Source organism: Hydra vulgaris, chromosome 10 (genome assembly GCF_038396675.1).
Source record: "Hydra vulgaris chromosome 10, alternate assembly HydraT2T_AEP".
NCBI classification, from domain to species: Eukaryota; Metazoa; Cnidaria; class Hydrozoa; order Anthoathecata; family Hydridae; genus Hydra; species Hydra vulgaris.
In genome coordinates this window covers 48039720-48053172 of record NC_088929.1, presented here as the reverse complement: position 1 = coordinate 48053172, position 13453 = coordinate 48039720, and the positions used below count along the sequence as shown (strand labels likewise).

At 26.8% G+C, this 13453-nt stretch overlaps 1 protein-coding gene across 1 annotated transcript in view; it reads right to left on the bottom strand.

The window, feature by feature from the left end:
* Nucleotides 1-11786, bottom strand: part of LOC100202133 (tyrosine-protein kinase receptor Tie-1) — a 108490-nt gene extending 96704 nt beyond the window's left edge. Inside the window, exon 1 of the mRNA XM_065808185.1 lies at nucleotides 11720-11786. The gene's annotated coding sequence lies outside the window, so the exon portion shown is untranslated. The remainder of the gene's footprint in view (nucleotides 1-11719) is intronic.
* Between the last annotated feature and the right edge of the window lie 1667 nt (nucleotides 11787-13453).

The following is a 13453-nucleotide window of genomic DNA, read 5'->3' as shown; positions in this document are numbered from 1 at the left end:
AATGTTTCAAGATTTTCCACAAGATGGAATTCAACATACTATATGCTTGAGAGGTTCATTGAGCAGAAAAAAGCTATTGCATTGTATTGCATTACCAGAAGTCAAACAAATGCAAAGAATCCTACGGAAAATCAATAGCAACTTGCTGAAATGCTTGTATGCATATTAAAATACTTCGAAAGTGCTACAAAAGAAATGAGTAAAGAAACTGCATGTACATCAGAGATTATACCATTTATCTATGCAATGGAAAAGTTTCTTGACTATGCTTGTGACACGGCAACTGATATCAAAACTGTTGTTTATGAACTTAAGAAAGATTTTACCTGTCGTTTTCAAAAATACAAGGATAATGTTGATATGAAAGTTGCAATGATGCTTGATACTCGTTTTAAGTTAAAGTTTGTTGAAGAAACAAATCATAATAGGTTTAAAGAATTACTCTATCTAGAGTTTTACCAGTTTTGTTCTGAGTCTCATTTACAACAAGTAAAAGAAATTGATTTCAGTGTAGCAAGAAGTAGTGGATCAGACTCAGAAGGATTATTCAGATTTTGATGACCATGGTCCATAAAAAAAACAACTAATGAGCATGAACATATATTGCTTCTTCCACCAATTCGGTGCAAATGAGTATGCCCTACAAAATTCAGAAAGTTCTGACGGACGGGGAAAAAGAAAAAGAAGCACTAGTTCAATGAGAAAAACTCAAACAGTCAAAGAAATATGGTAAGAAAAAAGAATCTATTTATGATTTATGTGTTGTTTATGCATTAAATATATAAATTAAATAGAATTATATTTCAATTTCTATATTTCATGTTAATTTTTTTAATTTTATGAAATATTTTTGATTGCCTATGCCCAAAATTATTTATAATTTATCAGTAAGCAATTTTTTTTATCTCCGTTCTTTATTCTTTATAGTTCAAAAGACGGATAAGAGTCTTCTTTTAATTTGTTTAGTTGTTTAAAGGGTAATACTTTTAAAATATAAACCTAACATTATCACTTATATTTTATGTATCAGCACCAATGAAGTCAACTTCTACTTTAGCCTTCCAATACTGCCAAAGAATGAATGCCCTTATAAGTGGTGGGGTGCATACCGTAACACTCGCTCTGATAAAGATACTTACAAGTTGAATTTGTCAAAGTTTTCAAAGAAAGTTTTTTGCGCGCCTCCTTCATCCGTAAAAAGTGAACGCCTATTTAGCACAACTGGAAACATATTTGAAGCAAAAAGAAACAGACTATTACCAGAGCATGGAGAACAGATTGCATTTTTAAACTATAATATGCCTACTTTCATTGAATAAATTATTATCAAGTAAATAATAGACTTCGTAGTTCAACTGATTTATCTTGTTTAACAAAATTTAACACAAATACCAAATTTTATGTTCAAATTAAAATAATAACTATTTCTATATATGTTTATATTTTTGTAAATTCTTTCAAAGTATTGACCCGAGATTACCTTTATAATCAGGAAATATCTAAGTCATTTATTGCAGACTGCGGGGTGATTTGTAGTCTATACCTGCTAGATATAAAGTAATGAATCTAAATTTCACTCCCTAAAATTGTTTTAATTTTTTATAACTGTGCTTTTGTTTTATAATTTTCCTAAAATGGGCTTGTAGGCCAAAGCATACAAGCCTAAAACATTGATATATGATTTCAAAAACAGCTTGATTATTCAAATTGTGGTAGTGAAGTGTATTGCGCTTCAAATTACATTTGACTTTTGCCGAAGCTTCGGCTTTAGCAAAGTAGCTTCGGCTTCGGCCAAGTATCAGCTTCGGTACATCCCTAATTATAACATACATTTTTTTTTACAAAAAAACGTAAATTTTTTCATTTTTATGCCCAGCTTTAGTAAACAGTAACTTTTCAACCCAATACACATTGTACTGTTCAAACAATACTTTTTATATGAAATATTTTAATACAAAAATTGTTGAGGTTTACACACTTATAAGACAAAACAAACTTGTTCCTAATGATAAATCATTTGTTTCTTCAGTATCACTCTCCTAGCTTCAGTAGATATTAAATTAAAATATTGTGAGTGTAAAACCTTTATAAGAGTGTATTGTAAAAAGTGGATAGATGCAAACAATCATATTATTAATATTGAAAAAGGCAATAAAAATTGGCTCAAGATATTCAGTTTACGTACATTACGCTAAATTCTACTGTTAATGAAATTGAAAGATCGTGTTGCTTTTTTGAAAACTAATGCAGTAGAACAAAAATAAAAAAAGCTTGTTAATGTTATTCACAGTTTATCTCGCGCCGAATTACTTCATGTAACAAACTTGAAACTTAGGAATGAATTTAATACGAAGCTGCTAAAAAAAATGCCGAAATTTCAGATGAGAAAGCGGTTAAAACTCTTAAGAAGTACTAACCAGATGAAGGTCTAGTAATGTATCTTTTATACTACATATATACTACATGTATTTTTTATATAATGATATTTGATTTTCAAAAGCTAAATGCTAACCCAAAAACATTTATGTAAATGAGTATACAGTAAATATACCGCTAAAAGTCTTTCTGATGCACACTCTTGAAAGAGAGTATAACGCCCTGGCTCCTGTGGTAATCACAATGTTAAAGGAACTAAATAAACTGACATTTTCATGTAGGGCTGGGTTTAACGGTGCCGCAGGGCAAAGTGTTTACAAACAAGTCAACCATAATGAAAACATTGAAAGAAATCTAAATAAGAAAGAGTGTTTATTTATTACTTGCGTAGTATCATTAGAACTCAATGGGTTTTATGTTATTAAAAACGTAGTAGGATGGAGAAACGAATTTTCATCATTGACTGCTTGTTTTCTACCAGTTTGATTTTTGTTTCAAAAGGAAACCAAGAATGCTGATATAAACCACAAACTAGACAAACACTGTGTCGAGTTTGTCATAGTTAATAAAATTGATTAAAATTTACCATGATGATAAATTTAATCAATTTTATTAACTATGACAAACTTAACACAGTATTGTCCAGATTGTGGTTTATCTCCCAAAAACATAAATAACTTGGAGAAAGTGTTGAATTTAGACACTGACAGTTTAAAAAGAATTTAAAAATGGTTTATCCAATTTACACGCATGGATAAATTTTTTGAGCTTTTTCTGCATATTGGATATTAAAAAGAAACTGGAAAATGGGAGGCTAGAATCGTAGATGATAAAATAGCTATACAGCAAGTAGAGTGCTGAATTCAAACCAATTTTATGAACCTATTTGGATTAGTTGGGGATTTTCTCGAAAATGGATGATCGGGTAAGTCAAATTTTATATTATATAAAATATATATTATTTATAGATATAAAATTTCAAAATTTAAGTCTTAATTTTCTAAATTCTTAGGTACTAGTAACGATGGAAATACTGCCCGCAGAGCTTTTTCTAACTATAAATCAACTGCCGAGATATTTAAAATTGATGAAACTCTTATATGTTATTTTTATATTATTTTAGTCACTTTTTTATCAGGATATAAAAACGATACTATAAAGTTTAAGGTTTTTTGCTAAACCACTCTAAAACTATATATATCAAGTTATTCATGGTACATCAACGGTTATAACATCTTTTACAAAAGTAAAGTTGATGATTAAGCTTTTTGTATCTAGTTATTCGGCTATATCATCATCATCATCATCATCATCATCATCATCATCATCATCATCATCATCATCATCATCATCATCATCATCATCATCATCATCATCATCATCATCATCATCATCATCATCATCATCATCATCATCATCATCATCATCATCATCATCATCATCATCATCATCATCATCATCATCATCATCATCATCATCATCATCATCATCATCATCATCATCATCATCGGTTACATCAAATGTTAAAACATCTTTTACAAAACCAAAGTTAAATAACAATCAAAGCATAAATTTCCCAATGAAGTTCTAGAATTGGTAAGAAAATCAGCTCGGTAATTAGATGATTTGTAATTTACAAATTAGTACAAGCTTTCTTTTTTTTTTTGCGTTTTTTAAATCATAATCATTTTTGGTATAAATAAACTAAAAACAATGTCATCCAGAATGTGGGGGCAATAGGTTTAAAAAATAAAAAAAATATAATACTTTACACTAGATCAAACAATTATATAAATATAAAATTAAAATTTAGACTTTACAGTTGATTATAAAATTTTTTAATATTTAAATCGTCATGATCGTTTATTGAAAACTTGAACTAACTCAAATGTAAAAGGTTATAAATTCGCGTTTCTAAAGTTTTTTTATTCATTTTCTGTTTATGCAATAATTTAAAGAAACTTTATAATAAAAGAAAAAATTTCTTAACTTAAACTAGTTATTTGGACATTTAAAGATCTTTAGTAAAAAAAGAAAAATGAAAATAATTTTGTCCACCATAAACCTAATATCTGGCTAATTGTGCAGCGCCTTTATTGGAACACTTTAATTTATTTTAGAAAAAAATTGAATTATTGTTTTATTTTGTACGTTTTTAGTTAAACGCCTTTTTTTCTGCGTTTTGAAATATTTTGAAACTGCTATATTATATAGGTAAACAATACTGCTATATTATACGGTTTTTTGTGTTTAGTTCTACAGTATTTAAAAATAACAATAAAAAGTTTATTTTATGAAGTTGCTGAAAGCATGATATTGCAGTGATATAACAAAGTAGTCCAAAGTTTACTGGATTGGAACTATAAGGTTTTCTTACTTAATCAGTAATAAAATCAAAAGGCGGTAGAAATAGCTCAGGCGCAATTTAAAAATACTTAGTAACAACAATAAACTTTAAAAATAATACTTCATTTAGTGATTTTTAATCAATAATTTAAGAGAACGTCATAACAGTTGAAGCTTTAATACAATTTTTTGTTAGTGGGTGGACAGGGTAATATTAATACTATTATAAGTTTGGAATGTTCAAAGCTTCACTGTAAAAATCATTTTTAATCAGTTTTTGTTAACTTTATTAGTTTTTTTTTTTAAAAAAAAGAACAACCTGTTCTGATTAAGAAGTCAAAGTATTCCAATTTAGAGAACCAGTTGCCTAAATTGGAACAAAATGGCAAATTTGAAAAAACAAATTTATTTCTAATTGCAGTGCAATCAATTAAGTCAAATTATGGTAAAAAGTATAGTAAGTTTGTCTATTTGTATTAATCAAATCATATATGTTTCATAGTTAAGCCATCTTTGGTTAATAAATATTTACTCCATATGTGTTCCAATTAAGGCAACTCTCCCCTATTTATCGTTACTCAATTATTATTTTTATTTCCAAAATATCATTTCAACTAATGTTTTTAACAATAGTGTAGTGTAGATTATGGAGCGTACAAAGTGTGAAGGTTTAGAATAGTATTAATTGAATTGTTACATAAATGTTTTTTTGTACTATAGATAAACTCTTGTTAGTATATAGAATAACATTAATTGTATTTATATGGTATACAAAATAATATTGATTGTGATGACAAAAAAGAAAAGCAAAGAAGTTTGAACGCAATCCAGTTTCCACATTAACAAAATGACTAAAAGTGGCTGGGCAACAATCACAAACAAGTTTGAGACACGACCGCTGGATTCGGCCGCTCTCAACAACCATCAAATTTCTTACGGAGAAAATATCAACACTTGAAATAGACATTGCCGCTATTAAACTTGAGTTAGAAGAAGATAAAGAGCATCAAAAGAAAAAAAGAAAAAAAAAAAAAACTGCTATAGAAACATATACAGCTAATTCAATGGCTTGGTCAAAGGTGGTAGTTAGCTACAAATCAACAGCAATAAACATTTTAAAAGTTTAAGAACAGCATAATAGTCTGCAAGCAACCTAAGCAAACCGTAAAGTTATTTATGGTCTTCTTAACAGAAAAAGTCACAATGACGACAAAACCTGTTAACCTACGATTACAGAAAAAATGTTTTTTGTTAATCAAGATCGAACTCCATTTGAATATAATACTTTAATGATAATAATGATAACAACAAAGATGCTCTAAAAACAAATGCTCAATGATGCTCAAGAGACGCTTAACAAAACATTCAATGTCAACAAACCTGGTGAAAATGCGTTTAGCAACAAGAAAAAAGTTAACACAGATGCTGGATTGTCTTATATCATTCTTGTCTAAATATTCAACAAACCAACCAGCACAATCTTCTGGTTCAAACAAAAACAATCTTTATTAGAATAAATCAATATCTTACCATTACTTTAATGCCATGCAACTTCACTCAATAACAAAATAAATGTTCAATTGCAACTATTATCCAAATAAAAAAGGTTAAGAAAAACAGCAAACAAGAATTATGAACTATGGGTAAAAGGTACCTAACAACAAACACAATGCGAAAAAACTTTTCGAATTGTGCTTATCGTAAGGTACCTTTTACTTATGTTGCTGCTTTTACTTACTACTCGTATAATAATAATATAATATTAGTAATAATATATTATTAATAATAAAATATTATTAATAATAATATATTATTAATAAAATATATTATAATAATAATATATTATTAATAATAATAATATATTATTAGTAATAATAATATATTTTTAGTAATAATATATTATTAATAATAATATATTATTAATTATTATAATTATTAGTAAACGAATAGTGAGCAATTAAACATTGGCCTTAATCTCCTATTTAAATCATATGAACAGCGATGGAATAACATTAACAAATTTTCTCAATAAGCAGTTTTAATAAGTTTGTTTAAAAAGATCCATTGCTTCAATCGCTAAAACCTATTGCATCCAAAACAAAAGTTTTTTCTTTTGAAAATCACGGATATATCAATTGCTCAATTTTTGTTTTCAAACACTTAGGAACACTCGATATAAAAATAAGAAATAAAAAAATTATATGGGCAAAGATAATATTAGTCCGTTTGTTTTAAAAGCTTGTAACGCATTATTTGCAGAACTATCAACTTTGATTTTCTTTCAATAAAATCTGGCAAGGTTTCATTATCTTGGTTTATAGCTAATGTTACACCCATACGTTACATCTATTATCAAAACAAAAAAAAAAGACCAAAAATCCTTGATTATGTTTTATGCAAATTAATGGAAAAATAATGAGAAAATTTTTGAATAATGATTATTTGGTGATAAATAAACTGGTTTCCGCCTTTCAATACAGTTTTATTTCATAAAAAAACTTGGGTCAAAAGTGTCTTTAAAAAGTTGTATTTTTTGACTTATTACAAGTCAAAGCAGAAAATAGCCAATCTAACTTTTATTTATTTTTATTTTTTATTTAGGTGTTCCAAGAAGTATTTACGGTATTATTACAGAGCACATCGGATTTTTGTTTGTAAAGGGTCTCAATTAAGTTTTTGCATATTGCCGCAAATACTTGAAATGTATGGTATTAATGGCAAATTTTTAAACTTGATTAAGGCCTTCTTAAATTACCGCAGGCAGCGTGTTCTACTTTTTTTAATGATGATACCAAAATCTTCAATTTTCTAGTATAACGATATTGGCGCTCTTGTTCTATGGTTTCAAAAATGGGGAATGAAGTTAAACAATAATAACTGCTCCGTACTTCACTTATGACACAATAACAAATCCCATACGTACTTTATTTATGATTCAGATCAAAACAAAAGAGTCAGCATAAAATCCACAATTTTTAAAACGTAATAAAATGATCTTTTAAACGAATTAGAGGCTTAAACAATCTCCTATATGAACAAAGGCTATTGGAGATAAATATAAAAGTGTAAAAAACAGACTAATTTTGGATATCTAAATAATGTCTTCAAATCATTAAATAACAATAATCATGTTAAAAATTTGTTTAAAGTCGATAACTAATTCATTAACGGTGGTCATACAATATATATCAAATAAATATTGTTTAAACTAAAAAAACATTTTACCCGCTTAAAAATGCGTTTAAACTTTTTTTTATAAGAATAGGCAATAAATAGAACTCTCTACCTAATAACGTTGTAAAAGAACCTTCACTAAAAAAATTTAATATAATTCTCAAAAACCATCTCAAAAACGAATGGCTTCTCTATGACTGATGTGCATATCTATTTATATAAGTTTATATAATTTTTTATGTTCTGATTTCCTAATCAAATAACATTTTGTCTTTGATTCCACATTTAATTTTAAAAACCTTTGAAGTTTTAAATCAGTTCTATTTTGACAGACTTAAAAGCTTTGTCGCCAGTTTGCCAAAAAACGCGTTTTTTATGCAAATATCTGCAGGTTTAATGCATACTTTTTGTATGAATTTCTTTCTAAGTTTTATGTGATATGTGAAGTCATATGTGGTTCTTTCTAATAATTTTATTAATATAATTATTAAGTTTATAATTTTTTATTGCAGCAAAAAGTAATACGCTCTACTTATAATTTTTTGTTAAAAGCACTTCGAAAATTCAACTAAATATTATACATAAACGAAATTTTACTTTAAGCTTTCTTTAAGATAATGACTCATCTCTATGGAACATATCAAATAGACAATCAATTTTTTTTTTTTTCATAAACCGTTACTGACTGATAAATACTTTTGCACATTGAAGCTTGCAGCTCTGTCACTTTAGCCATGAAATAGGAATTTTTTATACACTTCTACCAAAATAGAGTTAACTTACCAAATTGTTCATAAATAACTTTAAAAAATTACAGTTGATTTTAATTATTTTTGATTTTAAGTTTAATAACATTGTTATTGAAATTGTTTTTCCTAGAAAATTAAAAAAACTTTTCTGTGATAAGCACTAAAGTTACCGAAAGTTGATTAATTTTGATAATACGGTAAATTGCAATAATTACATGAAAAATTGAAAGCAATAAGTTAAAAATACAATATAGAGTCAGGAAAACTTTATTCTTCCAGACTTAAATTTTCACTTTTATTAAAAGAATGATTTTATTAGTAAGAATGCAAGAAATTGGTTTCCTTAGCAAAAAATGAACTGAAGAATAGTGACCATAAATCATAAACTAAAATAATGCTGCCATTTTTATAGACCAAATTATTAAGCAATTTATTGCGACCTGTTTTTATGGAAAAGTTAAGTGCAATTTTTTATTGTTTTTTATTGGATAATCAAAAATATGGCTTTTCTTCAAACTGTTAATGCGGTTACGCCAGTGCTTTACAAGAGATCGTCTATAAATTACGCGACGCTAAACTTTTTTTTTTCTTTCTTTTTTCTTTGTAGTTATTTTTAGGTGCTCTCAGAAGTCCTTACGGTCTTATCACGAAGCACTGTGGGAGAGCATTTAACAAGAAGTTCACGCCTCCTTCCGTACCAATGTCGCTTGTTGGGTTAGAGCTGGCGTCGAACCTCAGACCTCTGGTTCAGTGGAATCAGAGGTCGGAGGTTTATCAGTGGTTTAGGGTTCTGACCCAGAACCCTAAACCACTGCGCCATGGCTGCTAACTTCACTAATAAACAAAACAAAAAAGATCAAAATTTTTCCCTCGCAGAGTTTTAAGTTAAATAAGAAGTTAAATACCGCATTAAATCGCCTTAAATCAGTTAAAAACGCTGCGTAAAAAAGCTAAAGATCTCTTTAACAAAATAAATATATTTTGTTAAAAAAAAGTATATTTTAAATTAATTTTTTGTAATTTATAAACGATCTTTAAGGTAATTAGACTACGATGGAAACAGAACTTTATTCTTCCAGATTTAAGTATTCATTTTTATTAAGAGAATGATTTGATTAGTTAGAAGCAAGAAATTGATTTCCCGAGAAAATAGTTGAACTGAAGAATTGTGACCATAAACCATAAACTAAAAGAACTGCTTCATGGTGGATATTTGGAAATCAGCTCATGAAGTTTATTCTCAAGTCAATATTTGTCAAAATTGGCTCTTGTGTGCCATAAAAAAGATACTTATAACCAGTTATGTTATTATTCATATCTCATATTGTATGGTTTTCCTTTCACCATCCAATCATCCATCTTGCCATTGTCACTTATTTTTGTTTATTTGACAATCAAATTTAAAAAGGAAAACATAAATATAATTTTTTATTGACAGCTACTAGTTTTAAAGTTATTCAGGAAAAAAATTATATATGCGTATAACTATTATATGTAATTTTAAATACCGTTTTTTTTTTTAATGTTCAAAATGTTGGTATTGGTTTGTAAATGTGTCATTTCAGATATTTATATTTTTTTAAAGTCGTACCTCTAAACAAAAATAAAAATGATTTCAATATATTTGCGGTATTATTGAACTGCATTCTTTTCTTGAAAACTAATAGATTATAATTTTACCATATCTAAACAGCAAACTTTTGTTGTTTAAATAACAAAGCTTTAGAAACATTTTTAGCTGGTAAACATTGCCCATAAGAGCAGATTAGCCTCGTCAAATTTATTCAAAGTTTGCCAGAAATTATTAGTACTTCAACTGTCTTTCCAAAAGAAATAATGTTTATAGGATCATATTTTGAATTATCGCGCCAGTTTAACAAATTTTAACAAAACAAAGTAAACTTTGAACTGTTAGTTTGACGTGGTTACACTTACTACTGTTTAACAGTATGTATCAAGTTTAAAGTTTTTAGTTGTATGAACAATTTTTGTATATAACATTGTACATTTTCAATTAATATTGTGAAATATATATATATATATATATATATATATATATTTTTTTTTTTTAAACATGGCAATGGGGTAAAGTCGCCACATTCAAAAACTTATTCTAAACAATTTTTTTTTATTGTTTAATGTTATTTAACAATTTTATTACAACTTGCGTTGTGATAATTTTTTTTTAAAAAAAAAATTTAGAAAAAAAAAAAAAAATTTTAAAGAAAATATATAAAAATAATATGCATTTTTCAATAAACTTGAACTTGCATTATGGACTACTTTATTTTAATTTAAAAAACTAAAATGCTATCATAATCATTATTGGTGTCATTCCTTTGATTAGATTTCTGTATTAGTGACACCATGCTATTAATTCCTTATCTTATTATGACAAATATTTTTATGCTTATAGCTACCATTATAATATTTATCATTGTCATTATTATTTTTTCATTGTAATTATTGTGAACATACTTATTATTACTATTACTATAGTTTGTATTAATTTTATTATGAATGTTTATATAGTTGATATTATAGTTATTCATTTTCTTGTTATTATTACTACTATTATTACTATTGTTATTATTTTTATTGTTATTATTTTCATTATTATTATAACTGTTGTAAAAATGATTTACGGATATTAAATAGCTTGTTGTTGTTGTTGTTATTGTTGTTGTTTTTGTTGTTGTTAATACCAATGTACTAACTAGTACTACTGTACTAACCCTGTTAATAGTGAAAGATAGTCCAAAAGATATGACCTAACAAAAACAATTACAAATGCATTAAAAGAGAGATAGGAACTTTTGATAATGTTGCTTTTGATTAGTCATGGGTCTTTTTAAACCTTTTTCATTAAAAAAAATAAATAAACAAAACATAAAACGCTGAAAAGGAACTCATCAAATAAAAAAAAATGTGTCTACGTGCCATGGTTTGCTTTACTGCAAACCAATAAAAACAGGTAAAAGGAAAACTACTAATTTATTAAATCATAAAAAAAAAAATTCGTTTAAAAAAAGGTTTTTTAAATATAAAATGTTGTTTTTATATTAAATACTTACTTGACAATTGTAAAACACTTGATTTAAAGTTTTAATAACTCCAAGGTTTCCAAGTTTCAGCTTATGAAATGTCTAACTTCAAACCAGAATTCAACTAATCTAAAAGTATAAAATTAAATGTTCAATCTTCAGATTTTTTCTGCAAGACTAAATAATGTTATCAAACCTTACTAGTTTTGGCCAGATAACGATTATTATTGGTCTCTATTTTTCAAAGACAGTGGTTCTACTACCAATTGTTATTATATCTATTAGCAAAAAATTGTTGAATAGTTATTAAATTAATCTAATGACATATATTTCTTCTAACTTAAGTTCTTGCTAACCGATAAAAAAAAATTTAAACTAAATTTTATTAAAGATGTACAGAGAGAGTTTGATTGTTAACAAATTCTATTATTTTTATTTAACAAAAAAAAAAAAAACTTATCCGCAGTTATAGACAATACGAGGATTAAATATGTTTATAGCCATGCTAATCAAAATTTAAAGACCCTTATCGTTTGCTGCTGAGATTGATAACAAAAGGTCCGGAAAAAAGAGTTAAATTTTTATGATAATTCTGTGAGCCACAGAAAACGCCAGATTTTATGTCGTGGCACTCAAACCAAATCCTTACTGTGTAATAGTATTATCTATATTGTTTCAAAAAAATTATTTCTGAATTTAAAATGCGTTGCCATCATATATTTTTATATATAACTATATTCTAAAATTGAAATAAATTTTTTTAATTTTTTGCCGAATTTCAAACCTGAAGTTTTAAATAAATTTTTTTTTAAACCGCTTTAAAAAAATTTCATAGAGGAGGTTTTATAATTTATTTCATAAAATTTATTTTTTAATATAATGCATCCAACTTTATACATCTATAACAACTATATAATAAAAACATTAATAAAAAATAAATTTAATGTTTTAACTTTTATTTTAACAATTACCAATGCAGTTATTAGATAAAATTGTACCTAATATTTATAGACAATATTGCACCCCCTATTTAAACTAAACTAATATATTTTCTAGATGAGAAAATAGTTCAGTTTGGTAGTTTAATATTTTTAAATTTCGAAAGGTTCGATTGTTTAATCTTATTGCTGTTAGTATTTTTTTTTAAATAACTCAGAATTCCACTTGTTGTTGTTGCTGGGAAAAGTATGGCGAAAGATTTAAATCATTAAAAAATATCATTGAAAACGTAGGGGAACAAATTCAGCTGTTTATCTTTCCAGGATATTCGATGAAAAACGAATGCTAAAATAGCCAAGGCATATTTAAAGATTTTTAAGTCCTAATTTTCATTATTCTTATTTTCTTTTTCATAAAAGTTTCTTTATTTAGGTTGAGTGGAAAACTCTTTTGAGGAGTTCTTCCAGGGCAAATGTCACTCTTCAAGATTAGACAATCAATTTACCTAAATCTAAAACAAGCTTATGTTCTTTTTGCTATGCATATCTTGCACCTGGTTATCTTCATAACTGTAAACTCATCAGTGCAGTGACTAATATTATTTCATTGGCATTCCTACTTGGTTCTCTTAAAGCTGAGCAGGTAAAAAGTTTAACTAATTAACTACAAAAGTTATATTTTAGTATAAATTACATTTAGGTTGCTTATGGAATCATAAAAAGTAAAATGGCTTTAGAAAATTTGATTGACGGATCTACTTTTTGTATATCTACAGGAAAAAATCCTCCTAAAGTCACAATTGGTACACCAGAAATTAAATCAAAA